General features: G+C 50.7%; 1 long non-coding RNA gene across 2 annotated transcripts; it reads left to right on the top strand.

The window, feature by feature from the left end:
• The first annotated feature begins 36 nt into the window (after positions 1 to 36).
• LOC311586060 lies at positions 37 to 11,727 on the top strand. 2 transcript variants are annotated; one of them, XR_014775454.1, is made up of 3 exons: positions 37 to 166; positions 8,085 to 8,142; positions 11,489 to 11,727. It is a non-coding gene; the product is annotated as an uncharacterized lncRNA (long non-coding RNA). The 2 variants fall into 2 exon arrangements; XR_014775455.1 differs by having other exon boundaries at positions 68 to 437.
• Positions 11,728 to 12,772: the final 1,045 nt, after the last annotated feature.

The raw sequence follows: 12,772 nt of genomic DNA, 5'->3' as shown, positions 1-12,772 counted from the left end.
ATCGCGGCCCAGGCTAGCACACCGGCTCCCGGGACTAGAATGCGCAAGGGTGTGGTGTGTAGGTTTCCGTGTCCGTCGACGCGTGCGCACGCGCGCTTTCCTGCCGAATTCCAGCCCATTCCGCGGATGCGGGGGTTGAGGCCATTAAGCGTTCTAGAGCGCCAAGGTCAGAGTGGGAAAGTCGTATCAGCAGTAATGGGGTGTGATGTCCCTCTCAGAGGACTCCAGGGTCTCTGATAATTCCAGCTAGACCCGGGTACTGAAGAGAATGATGTGACTGACTGGTGGCCAAAGCCGCAAGAGGCGAGGGCCAAGTGTCAGACACGCACTTGGACCTGTGTGTACTCAGAGCTTACCGAGAGGACCTGCTTGGCATAGCACTGCCAGAGAGGGTACTCTGGGTTGCCACTGATGGGGTGGCCTCCTTCAGGGTACAGGTGAGAAGAAGGAACCAGTTACATCCCCATGCAGGAATCAGGCCCAGGCTCTTCTCACCCTGTCCAGTTCATCCACTCCATATGCTTTTGTGGGGAGTCCTACAGGCAGAGATGTTGAGTGATGGGGATGGGTCGGGTGGGGTTCTTTTGAGCCTAGAACCTTATCTATTAAGTTGGCAGGAGGCAGTTCTGTTACCTGTGCCTACTTCAGCCACTGTTGCGTCCAGGCACAGGGTGCAAGATATTTTCATTGTGATTTGGGATCTGAGACCAATAGAACTTTCTCCCCGGAGTTGTTGGTCCTGATCCTGTTTGTTTTTTGGTTTGGTTTGGTTTGGTTTGGTTTTTTGACACAGGGTTTCTCTATGTATCCTAGGCTGTCCTGCACTCGCTTTTTTTTTTTTTTTTTTTTTTGGTTTTTCGAGTCATTGTAGCCTTGACTGTCCTGGACTCACTTTGTAGTCCAGGCTGGCCTCGAACTCACAGCAATCCCCCTGCCTCTGCCTCCCGAGTACTGGGATTAAAGGCGTGCGCCACCACGCCTGGCCTGATCCTGTTTGTTTGTTTGTTTGTTTGTTTTGTTTTGAGACAGGGTTTCTCTGTCTCTGCTTTGGTTGGTCTGGACTCTTTGTAGACCAGGCTGGCCTTGAACTCACAGCGATCTGCCTGCCTCTGCCTCCTGAGTGCTGTGATTAAATGCCACTTCTGTAAACTTCTATGGGGGGACCTGCCTGCTCTCTCCTACCCTCAATACACAGCAAATGTTCATGCAACCCCTTGGGTTGTGCCGCCTCTTCACACCCAGGAGAAATGGCAGGACATCCACAGAGGCCTGTGATTCCAGCTATGAAAGAAGCCTGTCTAGTCACTTTACAGATGAAGAGACAAAGATGGGGTGTCCAGGAAAACTGCAAGTTACCAATCAAGAACCAAACTCTCTTTCTGTTCTTAAAAGGACAAAATTGTAACAAAACAGAGTCAGGGTGGTAGTTATTACCTTTATCCTAAGGAGATCACTGCACGCTGTAGTTGTGCCCCCAAAAGTTACTCTGTAACCTATAAACAATTACTTGTGTCAGTTAAAAACGTAAGCAGCCACCTGGCGGCGGTACATGCCTATAATCCCAGCACTCAGGGAGGCAGAGGCAAGCAAGAGGTGATTTCACAGCCAGCCTAGTTTACAAAGCAACTCCAGGATAGCCACAGAGAAATCCTGTCTTTAAAAACCAAAAATATAGCCGGGTGTGATGGCTCACACCTTTAATCCTAGCACTCCGGAGGCAGAGGCAGGCGTATGGCTGTGAGTTCAAGGCCGGAATCCAGGAAGGCCACCAAGGCTAAATTAAATAGCCATCACAGATGTTTAATAATATGTAATGGATGATAACTTTGAGGTAGACCTTACTTTTAAAACCTAGACAGGTTCTCTCTACCTCCCAGGTCAGGTTAAACCTCCAGTGCAATTTTCTTTTTTTTTTTTTTTTTTTTTTTTTTAATTAATTTATTCATATTACATCTTGATGCAATTTTCATATTGCACATGACCTTTGAGTGTTGAGCTGTATATTCATTTGAGTGTATATGTTTATGTTTATGAGTGTCTATACATATGTACGTATACCTGTATACCACATGGGTGCTTGGTGCTCAAAGATGCCAGAAGATGGGGTCAGATCCATTGGAACTGGAGTTTGTTTATTTATTTATTTGGTTTTTCGAGACAGGGTTTCTCTGTGTAGCCTTGGCTGTCCTGGACTCACTTTGTAGACCAGGCTGGCCTCGAACTCACAGCGATCCGCCCGCCTCTGCCTCCCAAATGCTGGGATTAAAGGCGTGCGCCACCACACCTGGCTGGAACTGGAGTTTATGAGTTGCCATGCAGGTGTAGAGAGCCAAACCCAAACCCAAGGCCTGTACAAGAGCAGCAAGAGGACTTAACCACAGAACCACCTCTCCAGCCTTGTTATGTTAAAAAAGGAAATCAGAGCCAGGAGTGGTGGCACACGCCTTTAATCCCAGCACTCGGGAGGCAGAAGCAGGGGGATCTCTGTGAATTCGAGGCCAGCCTGGTCTACAAAGGGAGCCCAGGACTGCCCAGATAACACAGAGAAACTTTGTCTCAAAAAAACTAAAAAATAAATAAATAAATAAATAAATAAAGTTAAATAAATAAAAATTAAATAAGCCAGGCGTGGTGATAGGAGGCAGAGGCAATTGGTTCTCTGTGAGTTCAAGGCCAGCCTGGTCTACAAAGCCAGTCTAGGACAGCCAGGGCTGTTACACAGAGAAACCTTGTATTGAAAAACCTAAAAAATAAAAATTTTAAAATAAAATCTTTAATTTTTAAAAACAAAATCTTTGCAATTTTTAAAAGAAATACCAAGCCAAAGAAACTTTATTTTGGGGGAAGAGTTTAACAAAGTGAAAACAATATGGAGAGACAGGATAGGATTTATGTAAGATATAGTCTTGAAAATGATAAAACAGATTGCTGTATCCCCACTCCCAAGTTAAGAAACATACTTCCTCCTTTCCTCTGTGCTTCTGCTTTGGGCCCTGTCTCAGTGGGTGGGGTACAGACATATGTGTGGGAGCCCTGAGTGGGCATGCATGGGGACAGACCCTACCAGGAAATATCAATTGCGTGGGTAAACTGAGGCGAACTGCTCCACAAGGTTGCTTAGAGACCAGGAGAGCCTTTTCCTATCTGAAGTCCCTGGATGGACCAGCTCTGGCCAGGAGGGGGCGAGATGAGCTGACTGAAAGAAGGTGTTCATGTGGCAGTCCAGGGTCCTCAGCTACCTGTACTAGGAAGCTAGGAGTGCCAATAGCACAGAACAGGGCAAAGTCCAAGCCCTTCCCTTTAGACCATCCTACTCCTGAGGACCTAGTCAGAGGCATGGATACCCGGGGGCCCAGCCTTCTGCTTCTCCAGGTTCCCAGAGAGACAGATGGATGGCTAGAGTAAGACCGGAGGCAGGAGGTAAGCCCCAGTGGGAGGTGAAAGGAACTGAGTGCCTTGAGGACCCCATCCTGTCCCCCAGACAGCTTGTGCAGCCTCTGTGTGTAAGATGGATGGCATTCATGACAGGCCACTGATGCTTAGAGATGTAGAAGTCTTACTTCATATACATATCACACATATCCATATATATGGGCACATGGACATACAAACATCACACACACACACACACACACACACACACACACATCTGAGGTGGAGCCCACTCAAGTTTGACCTCCATACCTAACACTGTGCCTCTTTCCCTGGCCCCTAAGGACTCAGATGCTCTGGTGCTTTTACAGACTACAGTGTTTTCTGGGATTCCTATGCCAACAGGGAGCTCACCGCTGCATTGAGTCTCATTTGAAATCCATTTGGTATTTTGTCTTACTTGTTCAACATGCTCATACAATCAAAACTCTGGATCTCAAATACCTGGTTGCATTTATACCCTTAATGGCTTCCCCAGAGGGAGGGATGCAGGGAGAGCCCTGCCCTGCCCTAATTCCTGTCTCACTACCTTCTCCAGGCCTTGAAGACTTTTGCTATTTCCCAGAACACAGCTCCTAAAATCGTAGGAATCTGGAAGTGAAGTGTACTGATAAACCCTCTGCTGGTCAGGAGCCCCCTGGGGAGCTACCAGATAGGTCTGGTCATTGCAAAACCAGGGCTGGATCAGAAGGGGGGGGGGACCCTCAGCCTCATCTCAGCCCCAGGGAAGGAAGAAGGGCTGGAGGTTCATGGATCACCAACAGCCAGTGGTTTAATCAATTACTCCCATGTAACGAAGCCCCCATAAATCCCCTAGAGTGAGGTTCAGAGCTTCCCAGGAGCTGAACGTGTGGCAGGTCCCGAGGGCTGTGCTCAGGGAGAGCATGGAAGCCTCATCCCTTCCACATACCTGACCCCTTACAGCTCTTTGTATCCTTGGTAATTATTCTCATGGTTGACCAGTCAACACAAGTTCTGCGAGCTGCTTGAGCAAAGCAGGATGGTCAAGAAACCCTGCTTCTTTTTTGTTTGTTTGTTTGTTTGTTTGTTTGTTTGAGACAGGGTTTCTCTGTGTAGCCCTGGCCATCCTGGAACTTACTTTGTAGACCAGACTGGCCTGGAACTCAGAGATCTACCTGCCTCTGCCTCCTGAGTGCTGGAATTAAAGGCATGCAGTACCATGCCCGGCAGAAGCTGGTTTATACTGGTTAGCAGAAGGAAAGATGATACAACCTGAAGTGGGGAAATCTTAGAGACGAATGGCCCAACCCTGGAATCTGATGCTTCAGGCAGACAGCCTCAGGGCTGAACTCAATCAGAAGACAGTGGACAGCTGGTGTCCACTGCTGAGGGACAAGCTGCTTTCTGGTGAGCAGCAGGTCAAACACCTTTTGAGATCCCAGAAGTCTCCTGTGCTGGTTGTGATATGAGACTGCAGGAGAAGCTGAGTTTTTGTTTTTGTTTTTGTTTTTGTTTTTCTGCTGAAGACCCATCTCCTACTGCCTGGTCAGGACACTTGTAATAGGTCAGGGAACTGCCTGTTCCAGGACAGGTGAGGGAACAGCTTTCTGCTCAGTCCTCTTGCCCACAAGGGGTATCCCAGTCCTGAGTCCCAGGCTTGGCAGGGACTTCTGCAGGGAACGTATGGCCAGCAGCGGGCGAGCTCAGCCTGGGCCAGGCCCAGAAATGGAAAGGGCTGGCTCCGGGACCTTTCTCAGCTCTAGTCCCTTTGAGCATCTGGCTTCTCCTTTACTTACTCCAGCCTCAGTTTCCTCATGCTTAGCCCCTCACTCAGACCCAGGTTTGGGCTGCTGGGATGATGTGTATCGATGTCACCTCTGTTCAGCTCTGTCCTGGCAAGCCGGCTCTGCTCTTGGCTTCACGCCACACCTGAGTGGATAGTTGCAGAGGTAATGAAGTGAGAGTGCTCACAGTCAATACACCTGGGCTTCATCACCTTCTGACAGGTAGCTGCTGCAGTTTCCTCCCCTTCTGCGTGCAGCAGGCTACATTCCCAAATAGTAGTGTGCGCAAGATCAATGTTTAATTTTGATACACTATAATTATACATATTGACAGGGCACCGTGTAATAACCATGTGCATACTGCCCCATGTAGTGATCAGATCAGGGCATTCAGGGTTTCCAGCTCACTTCCCATCAGTCACTGTGTTTCTGTTTAGAGCCTCCAAGTTCTCCCCTCACATCTTTGTGAAAAGCACAGTGAACTAACTGTTGGGTGCTGTGATGGCTCTGCTATTCTGTGGGGTACCAGAGCTTACTTCTGCCTGCCTGTACCTTGGGATTTCAGGAGCCTAGGGCGAGAAAGGACTCTTTGTTTGTTTATTTATTTGTTTGTTTTGTTGAGACAGGGTTTCTCTGTGTAGCTTTGGCTGTCTTGGACTCACTTTGTAGACCAGGCTGGCCTCGAACTCACAGCGATCGGCTTGCCTCTGCCTCCCTAGTGCTGGGATTAAAGGCTGAGAAAGGACTCTTAATCTTTCTGTAGGTCAGGGGTCCTTCAGCAGTCAGAAGAACACTTCCACAGATCCCATAAAAACGCCAGCTTAACACCAGGGCTGGAGTTCCTCAGCCACCTGCAGGATACTCAAGAGATAGAGAGCAAGCAACCTCAGGCCTCTGTCTTCTTCTCCTAAGAAAACCGCTCATGCTACCATGGGTCCCTGTCCTCATGACCCTCTCCAGACCCACATTACATTCTCACTGCACTGCCTTCAAATGCCATCAATCTATGATGTGAGGGCGTAGGTTTCCAGCACATCACAGCTGTCCCGGTCTGATTCCCATTGCTTACTGATAGGTACCTGCAAACCTCAGGGCTTAAAATGAAGATCTTGTGGGCTAGCGAGATGGCTCAGTGGTTGGGAGCACTGGCTTTTCTTCTGGAAGACCCAGGTTCAATTCCCAGCACCCACATGGCAGCTCACAACTGTAACTCCAAAACCTGACACCCACAGACATACATGCAGGCAAAGCACCAGTGCACATAAAAATAAATAAATTATTTTTAAAATGATGATCATGTTTGTTCCCCTAATATCTCATCTTTGAAGTCAAGGCTTTGGGGTGCCTCAGTAGCATGCTCCTTGCTTTTCCATGTGTCCCCTTATCCACAGTAGCCACAGCGTAGCAGCTCACTCACAGATAGCCATCTGCCCTGCTCATCTGGGCATTACCCATTAGCTGGGCAGCTGGGAGCTCCACTCTCAATGTGAGTTGTTGCGTTGGTGACTAGTGCAGGGGGCCAAAGCAGATTTCTTCTGAAGAAATCCTACCTGGCACCCCGGCAGAACCAAAGAAACATCCCCTGGCGCGGAGCTTTGTGGTAGCTTGCACTTGGGCATTCAGGTTCAGCAGGGCTGGGTTGGGGGAGCCTGAGTCAGGCAGCTGAGAGGGACTCACAGTGGCCCTGGAGAGCTCCCCACATTCCTCATCCCTCATTCATCACTCCCCCAAGTCCCATGTCTGGAAGAAGCCAGGCGTGGAGAATGTTGGCCCGCAGCTGCAGTTATTCAAAGCTGTTGGAAGAAATCTGGGAGGCCGTGGAGCAGGACACGCATACTTGCCTGGTAGCCCCCAGCCTGAGAGTGCTCTCAGAGGCATGCTTAGGGTCAACTGCATCAGGACATGCTGATGCTCAGGACCTGTGCTTGGACGGAGATCCTGGAGGGCATCTTTTCTTCCTAGCCAGTGAGGTTTGTAGAGGGTAGGATGCCTAGCAAATGTTTCTCCTTGTAAGAACTCCCGGTTCTTCAAAATGAAAGTCAAAGGCCCTTATTTCCTTGGCTCCCATAACAAAAAAAAATTTTTTTTTTGAGACAGGGTTTCTCTGTGTAGCCTTGGCTGTCCTAGACTCATTTTGTAGACCAGGCTGGCCTCGAACTCACAGCGATCCGCCTGCCTCTGCCTCCCGAGTGCTGGGGTTAAAGGCGTGCGCAACCACACTGCTGCTGTTGTTTTGAGACAGGATCTCATGCGGCCCAGGCAGGCCTGGAATCCCAATGTAGCTGAGGAGAACCTTGAGTTTCTTTCTTTTATTTATTTATTTATTTATTTTTTATTTGAGACAGGGTTTCTCTGTGTAGCCTTGGCCATCTTGGACTCACTTTGTAGACCAGGCTGGCCTCGAACTCACAGTGATCCACCTGCCTCTGCCTCCCGAGTGCTGGGATTAAAGGCGTGCGCCACCACGCCCGGCGAACCTTGAGTTTCTAATGCTTCTGCCTCCACTTCCAAGTGCTCGAATCGCGGGCATGTGCCACCATCCCCTGCTGCCTTGTGTCAAACACCCTAGGAGGAAGGGATAGCATCTCTTAGTTTCAAATTGTTAATTACATTGGTTGATTGTGTGTGTGTGTGCGCGCGTGCGCATGCTCCTGTGCACATGCATGCACACGCACACATGCATGTGTGTATAAGCATGTGCAATCATTTGTGTGAAGAAGTCAGAGGATAACTTGCAGGAGTCAGCTGTCTGCTATCACTGGGTGGGTCCCAGGCTTGGTGGCATCTCACCAGCCCTCTCCCATGCCTTTTCCTTACATTTCCTGGAAAGCTAACTATGCTGAGTCCTCAGTAGGTGTCTGGCCACTTGGAGAAAAGTCTGAGTTTCCCTCTTACTTTTATTTGCAGGCTCTGGCCTTGCTGCCCAGCGACTGCTCTGGCTTTTACCGGGCTGTTGGCTCTCCAGGTGAGCACCCTCCCTTTTCTGCTGCCGTCTGCTCCTTTACAAGGCTGAGCAGCTCTCTGCTGTCCTCCACCCACCCCCATCTCAATTAATCCCATTGCCCATGCACATTTGATGTAATTATTTGTTTTATTCTTTCTGCTGCTTCTGAAGTAGACATAGCACAGATGCCTATTATACCAGGGACCTGCTTATTGAGTGGGTAGCAGATGCTTATTCCAGGTCAGGTGACGAATGAGAAGAGGTCAGAGGGGACAAGGTGGTTCAGAGAGGGGCTGCCTGGCAGTGGCCACACAGGCTAGACAAGGCAGCCCTTGGTCCTGCTGTTATCTAATAGGATCTCAGACAGACAGGACCGACCGCAGAGTTCTCTGTCATCTACCGATCACGTGACTGCCTTTGAGCTGAGCCCGGACCTGTTGAGGAGGCGGTCAGGCGGGGGCGCTCCTGCCCAGGACACTGCACTTTAATTAAAACAAGCTCCTCTCTTTGACCTCACTCTGCCATTGCATTCTGCACTTAATTGGGGCCCTTCTGAGCAGCCAGCAGAGGTTAATTAAAAAGCTCAGCTGAGGCATCTGCAGCCAGCACTCCCGCCCCTAACACCTGTGCCCCAGGCTGGGTCTGTGGTAAAGTCTGGACTGTGCCCAGGGGCTGGCCCTTCCACGTCTCCTCAGGTGGGCTCCAGAGCCTGGATCTGTCCAGTAGCCTTGACAGCAACATCATACTCACATGTTTGGAGTCTCAGGGAAGCACATGTCCTAAGATACTCTGATATTCTAATTACCTCAGTCTCCCCACTCTGGCCTCCAGGTCTGGCTCTGGGGACCTTGACAGGTCCTGACTCCCACCATTAGGGTCCAGATACTAGATGTGGTCCTTAGGTCATCACCACTGTGCCCTCCACCTTCAGGATCAACTGAGTCTCCACACCTGTCATCTCTATTATGAGAGGGGTTTCTGGCGTTTACTTCTGTTAGCAGTGGCTAATGGTGTCCCAGCCCACGTTGGTTAGGACTGTCAGGAAGGCAGCAGTCAGAGGCTCCCAAAGGTTATTGCATGTGTGAGGGAGGCAAGCATGGGAGGGGAGGGAGGGAGGAGGCTGTGCTACCTGCACAGAGCTATAGTCCAAAGGCCTGAGGGCCCCATGATCCCCTGAGTTTGGTTGCAGTGAGGGAAACAAGATAGGAGGAAAAGGAAGCAGAGGGAAAGGCACAGGCCAGCAGAGACTTCAGCTGACAGAGGGCATGGCAAAGGATGCCCATGCTAGAATCTTCAGGGTGCCTGCCCGCACTCTGGGAAGCCTGTGTGCTGCCAGACAAACCTAGACCCCCTGGCTGAGCTGGGTTGTGGGGTAGGGGTTAGGGGTACCCAGAGCAGAAAGGTGAGCTGTGTGAAAAGGTCTAGTGATGCCAGCACCTCCCTCGGGGTTACTTCTGTCCCTGAAGAAAATGATTTTTCCTAAACAGAAGGGAAAGGCTGGAAAAGAGCCCCACGTGACAGAAGCTGGAGTATGGGCCACACTATCACTAGGGAGGATGCGTTGACTGCCTGAGATTGCTGTGTCGCCAGTTTGAGTGCTGGGTGTCAAGCTCAAGCTGGTTGGGACTGCAGTGGGCCCATGGGGGGACACCTGACCCCAGGCAATGGTAGGCTGCCCCAGGACTGTGGGATTCAGAGGCCCCTCCAGCCAGGGCTACTCAAGTATCAAAAAACCTCTGGTTTTGAACCGGATGGCTCAGGGAACAGGTCAGAATGGACAGTGGCCTTTCTACTCTTGCCTCAGAGGTGAAGCAGGGGGCACAGGAGTTGCCTGTAAGGGGCTGGAGAGATGGCTCAGAGGTTAAGAGCACTGGTTGTTCTTCCAGAGGTCTTACATTCATTTTCCATCACTCACATGGTGGCTCACAACCATCTATAATGAAATCTGGTGCCCTCTTCTGGTGTGCAGATGTACATGTAGTCAGAACATTATATAGAAAATAATAATAAATAAATAAATCTTTAAAAAAAAAGAGTTGTCTGTGGTTAAAGCACAGGAGAAGACTGGAAAAGGGGTAGAAATTCCTTTCTTTATCTTAATAGCTGACAGACAGGGAGGGCAAGGTGACCAAAAGCCTGTGCCTTCAGTACCCAGTGTCCATGTCTCACATAGACCATGGACAAGCTCACTGTTCTGTCCCTGGTAACATAAGTAGGGTCCACCTGCACCATCCTCCTCTGCACCTTCTCCCCCTGTGCCACCCCCACCTGCACCTTCTCTACTTGAACATCCTAACCTGCACCTTCTTCGCTGCAGAACCACCATCTCCTGCACTTGCACCTTCTTTGTTTACATCTCACCTGCACTTTCTCCACTTGCAGGATCCTCTCTTGTACCATCTTCCCTTGCATCATCCTCACCTGCAAGGTCCTCTCTTGCACTTTCTTCACCTTCACAACCTCTATAAACCCCCTCTCCACCTGAGCTGTCCACACCTGCCCCCCTTTCCACCTGCACTGTATACCCCTGTCCCCTCTCCACCTGAGCTGTCAACACCTGCCCCCCTCTCTACCTGCACTGTCCATACCTGCCCCCTCTCCACCTGCTCTGTCCACACCTGACCCGCTCTCCACCTGCACTGTCCACACCTGCCCCCCTCTCCACCTGCACTGTCCATACCTGCCCCCTCTCCACCTGCACTGTCCACACCTGCCCCCTCTCCACCTGCGCTGCCCGTACCTGCCCCTCTCCACCTGTTCTGTCCTCACCTGCACTGTCCTCATTTGTGGTCTTCTCCCTTCTATGCTTGCCATACACATTGTGCGCCCATTGCATCTGTCAAACAACCTTCTAGTGACAGCAAGGACATGGCAGGGCTTTAGTTTTGAGGCAGCCCCTTCCTCACCTCACAGTGAGGGTTCCTCTGGCACATGGGTCACTTGGAAGTGCAGGCCCTTGGTTTATCTGTGTATGCTTCAAAGCCTCTAGGAATGAGCAAGGTTGCAATGACATTAGAATCCCTGCCCCGCCCCTTTATTGCCATACAGGCCTCAGAGGTCAAGCTGACACTTTGATTGTCCCCAGGGACAGTGATGGGCTCCTGAATGCGGGCAGGGGAGGTCAAGGAGTTGGGCACCAGTTTCAGAGTCAAAAGGAGCCATTGAAAGTTTAGGATCCAGGAGAGAAAAGGTTAGAGACCCAAGACTTCTTTTTAGAACTGGTGAGGGCTGGTACAAAGGTCAGGGAGGGGTGTCCGAGGGACTGAAGGATACAAGTGGGGGTCAACGGCAGTTAGATGAGCAATGAATTTATACAGTTCCTGTGTAGGACAGTCTCTCACTCCATAGATCAATGACTCTTTTAAAGGTACATAGGCTTGCAGAGTCAAGCTTCATCCTGAGGACTCCCGGGAGCCATGGAATGAAGATCCCTGAGCAGAGGAGACGCAGAATCAGGTCCATGGCATATGGAATGTTGCCTGGGTCATGACTCCCACAAGATTAGCCCCTGGTCCCCGAGGTGCAAGCTGGCACTTCACTTTATTGCCCCAACCCAGACCTGGACAATAAAAACAGTCGGGAAAGAAGTATGTGTGATCCCCAGGGTCTACTCCAAACTACAGACATCAAATGGCCTTCGGGCTTCGGGACTCACTCCTCCAGGGATGCATCTGGTGGGCTGGTGAGGAGTCAGCTTGCTTCATAAAGGCTGGCATGGTGGGGTGACAGAGAATCTCAAGTCTGTGCCAGGAACGGAGAAGGCTAGAGTGCTACCATTGAAGCATCCCTGGCTTCCTACAGCGGAGGGAGCTCAGGACCTTGGGGCGAAGGGGAGCCTGCTGAAGGAGCCTGCCAAGGAGCCTCAGGGTTCTGCACAGGCCTGCCTGCTCTCCACAGTGAGAGTTGAACAACTGGGGAAGTCCCCTTCTCCCGAGAAGCCCTCCCAGCCATCTGCTCGGGCTTGGAATTCCTCCGGCACCTGCCTTCCACACCCTGCACCCCACAAGCATCACACAGAAGCCACACATTCTTGTCCCAATCAGCGAGGCCACTAGCTAAAAAAGGGCCTAGGTGCATGGGTTTTCTCTGCCTGCCTCTCTGCCTGTCTGCCTGTCTGTCTGTCTGTCTGTCTCTCTCCCCCCTTCCATCTCTCTGTCCCTCTCCTTCTATTCTTCAGTGCCTCCTGCATGCTAAATATGGGTTCTTCCCTAGTTCCTGCAATTTCCAGTCTCCCTACTGCTAGGGATTAACAAGGAGCCTCTTCCTGGAAGCTCTCCTGGATCAGCCAGCAAGCAGAGCTGGGCCTGCGTGGGGCCTAGAGGGTGCCCAGTCTCCGCTGGACCTATGCCTCCTTCACTCTCTCCTCCCTCCCTACTGGCCTGTGTTTGGGTGGACTAGTCCTGGGCCCTCCTCATCTTCACACCATAAACACCAATTTGCAGGGCTCTGAGAGCCAAATGACTATTTACCGTGAGTTCTAGACGCTCAAATAAAAAAAGAGAGAGAGGGTGGAAAAAAGACCAGAGCAAGGAGCCGGCTTAGAGCTAAACAACAATTAGCACCTTCTGACAGCTTGCAGCTCCATCCCAGCTGCCTGACCAGGCAGAGCAGGGCAGGCCAGGAAGGGTAGGCAGCGCCCAGGCTCCTGGAA

The sequence above is a fragment of the Acomys minous genome (genome assembly GCF_964271855.1).
Source record: "Acomys minous genome assembly, chromosome: 16".
In the NCBI taxonomy this organism is placed as follows: domain Eukaryota; kingdom Metazoa; phylum Chordata; class Mammalia; order Rodentia; family Muridae; genus Acomys; species Acomys minous.
The sequence above is the reverse complement of the archived record's forward strand: the minus strand, read 5'-3'. Positions and strand labels throughout refer to the sequence as shown.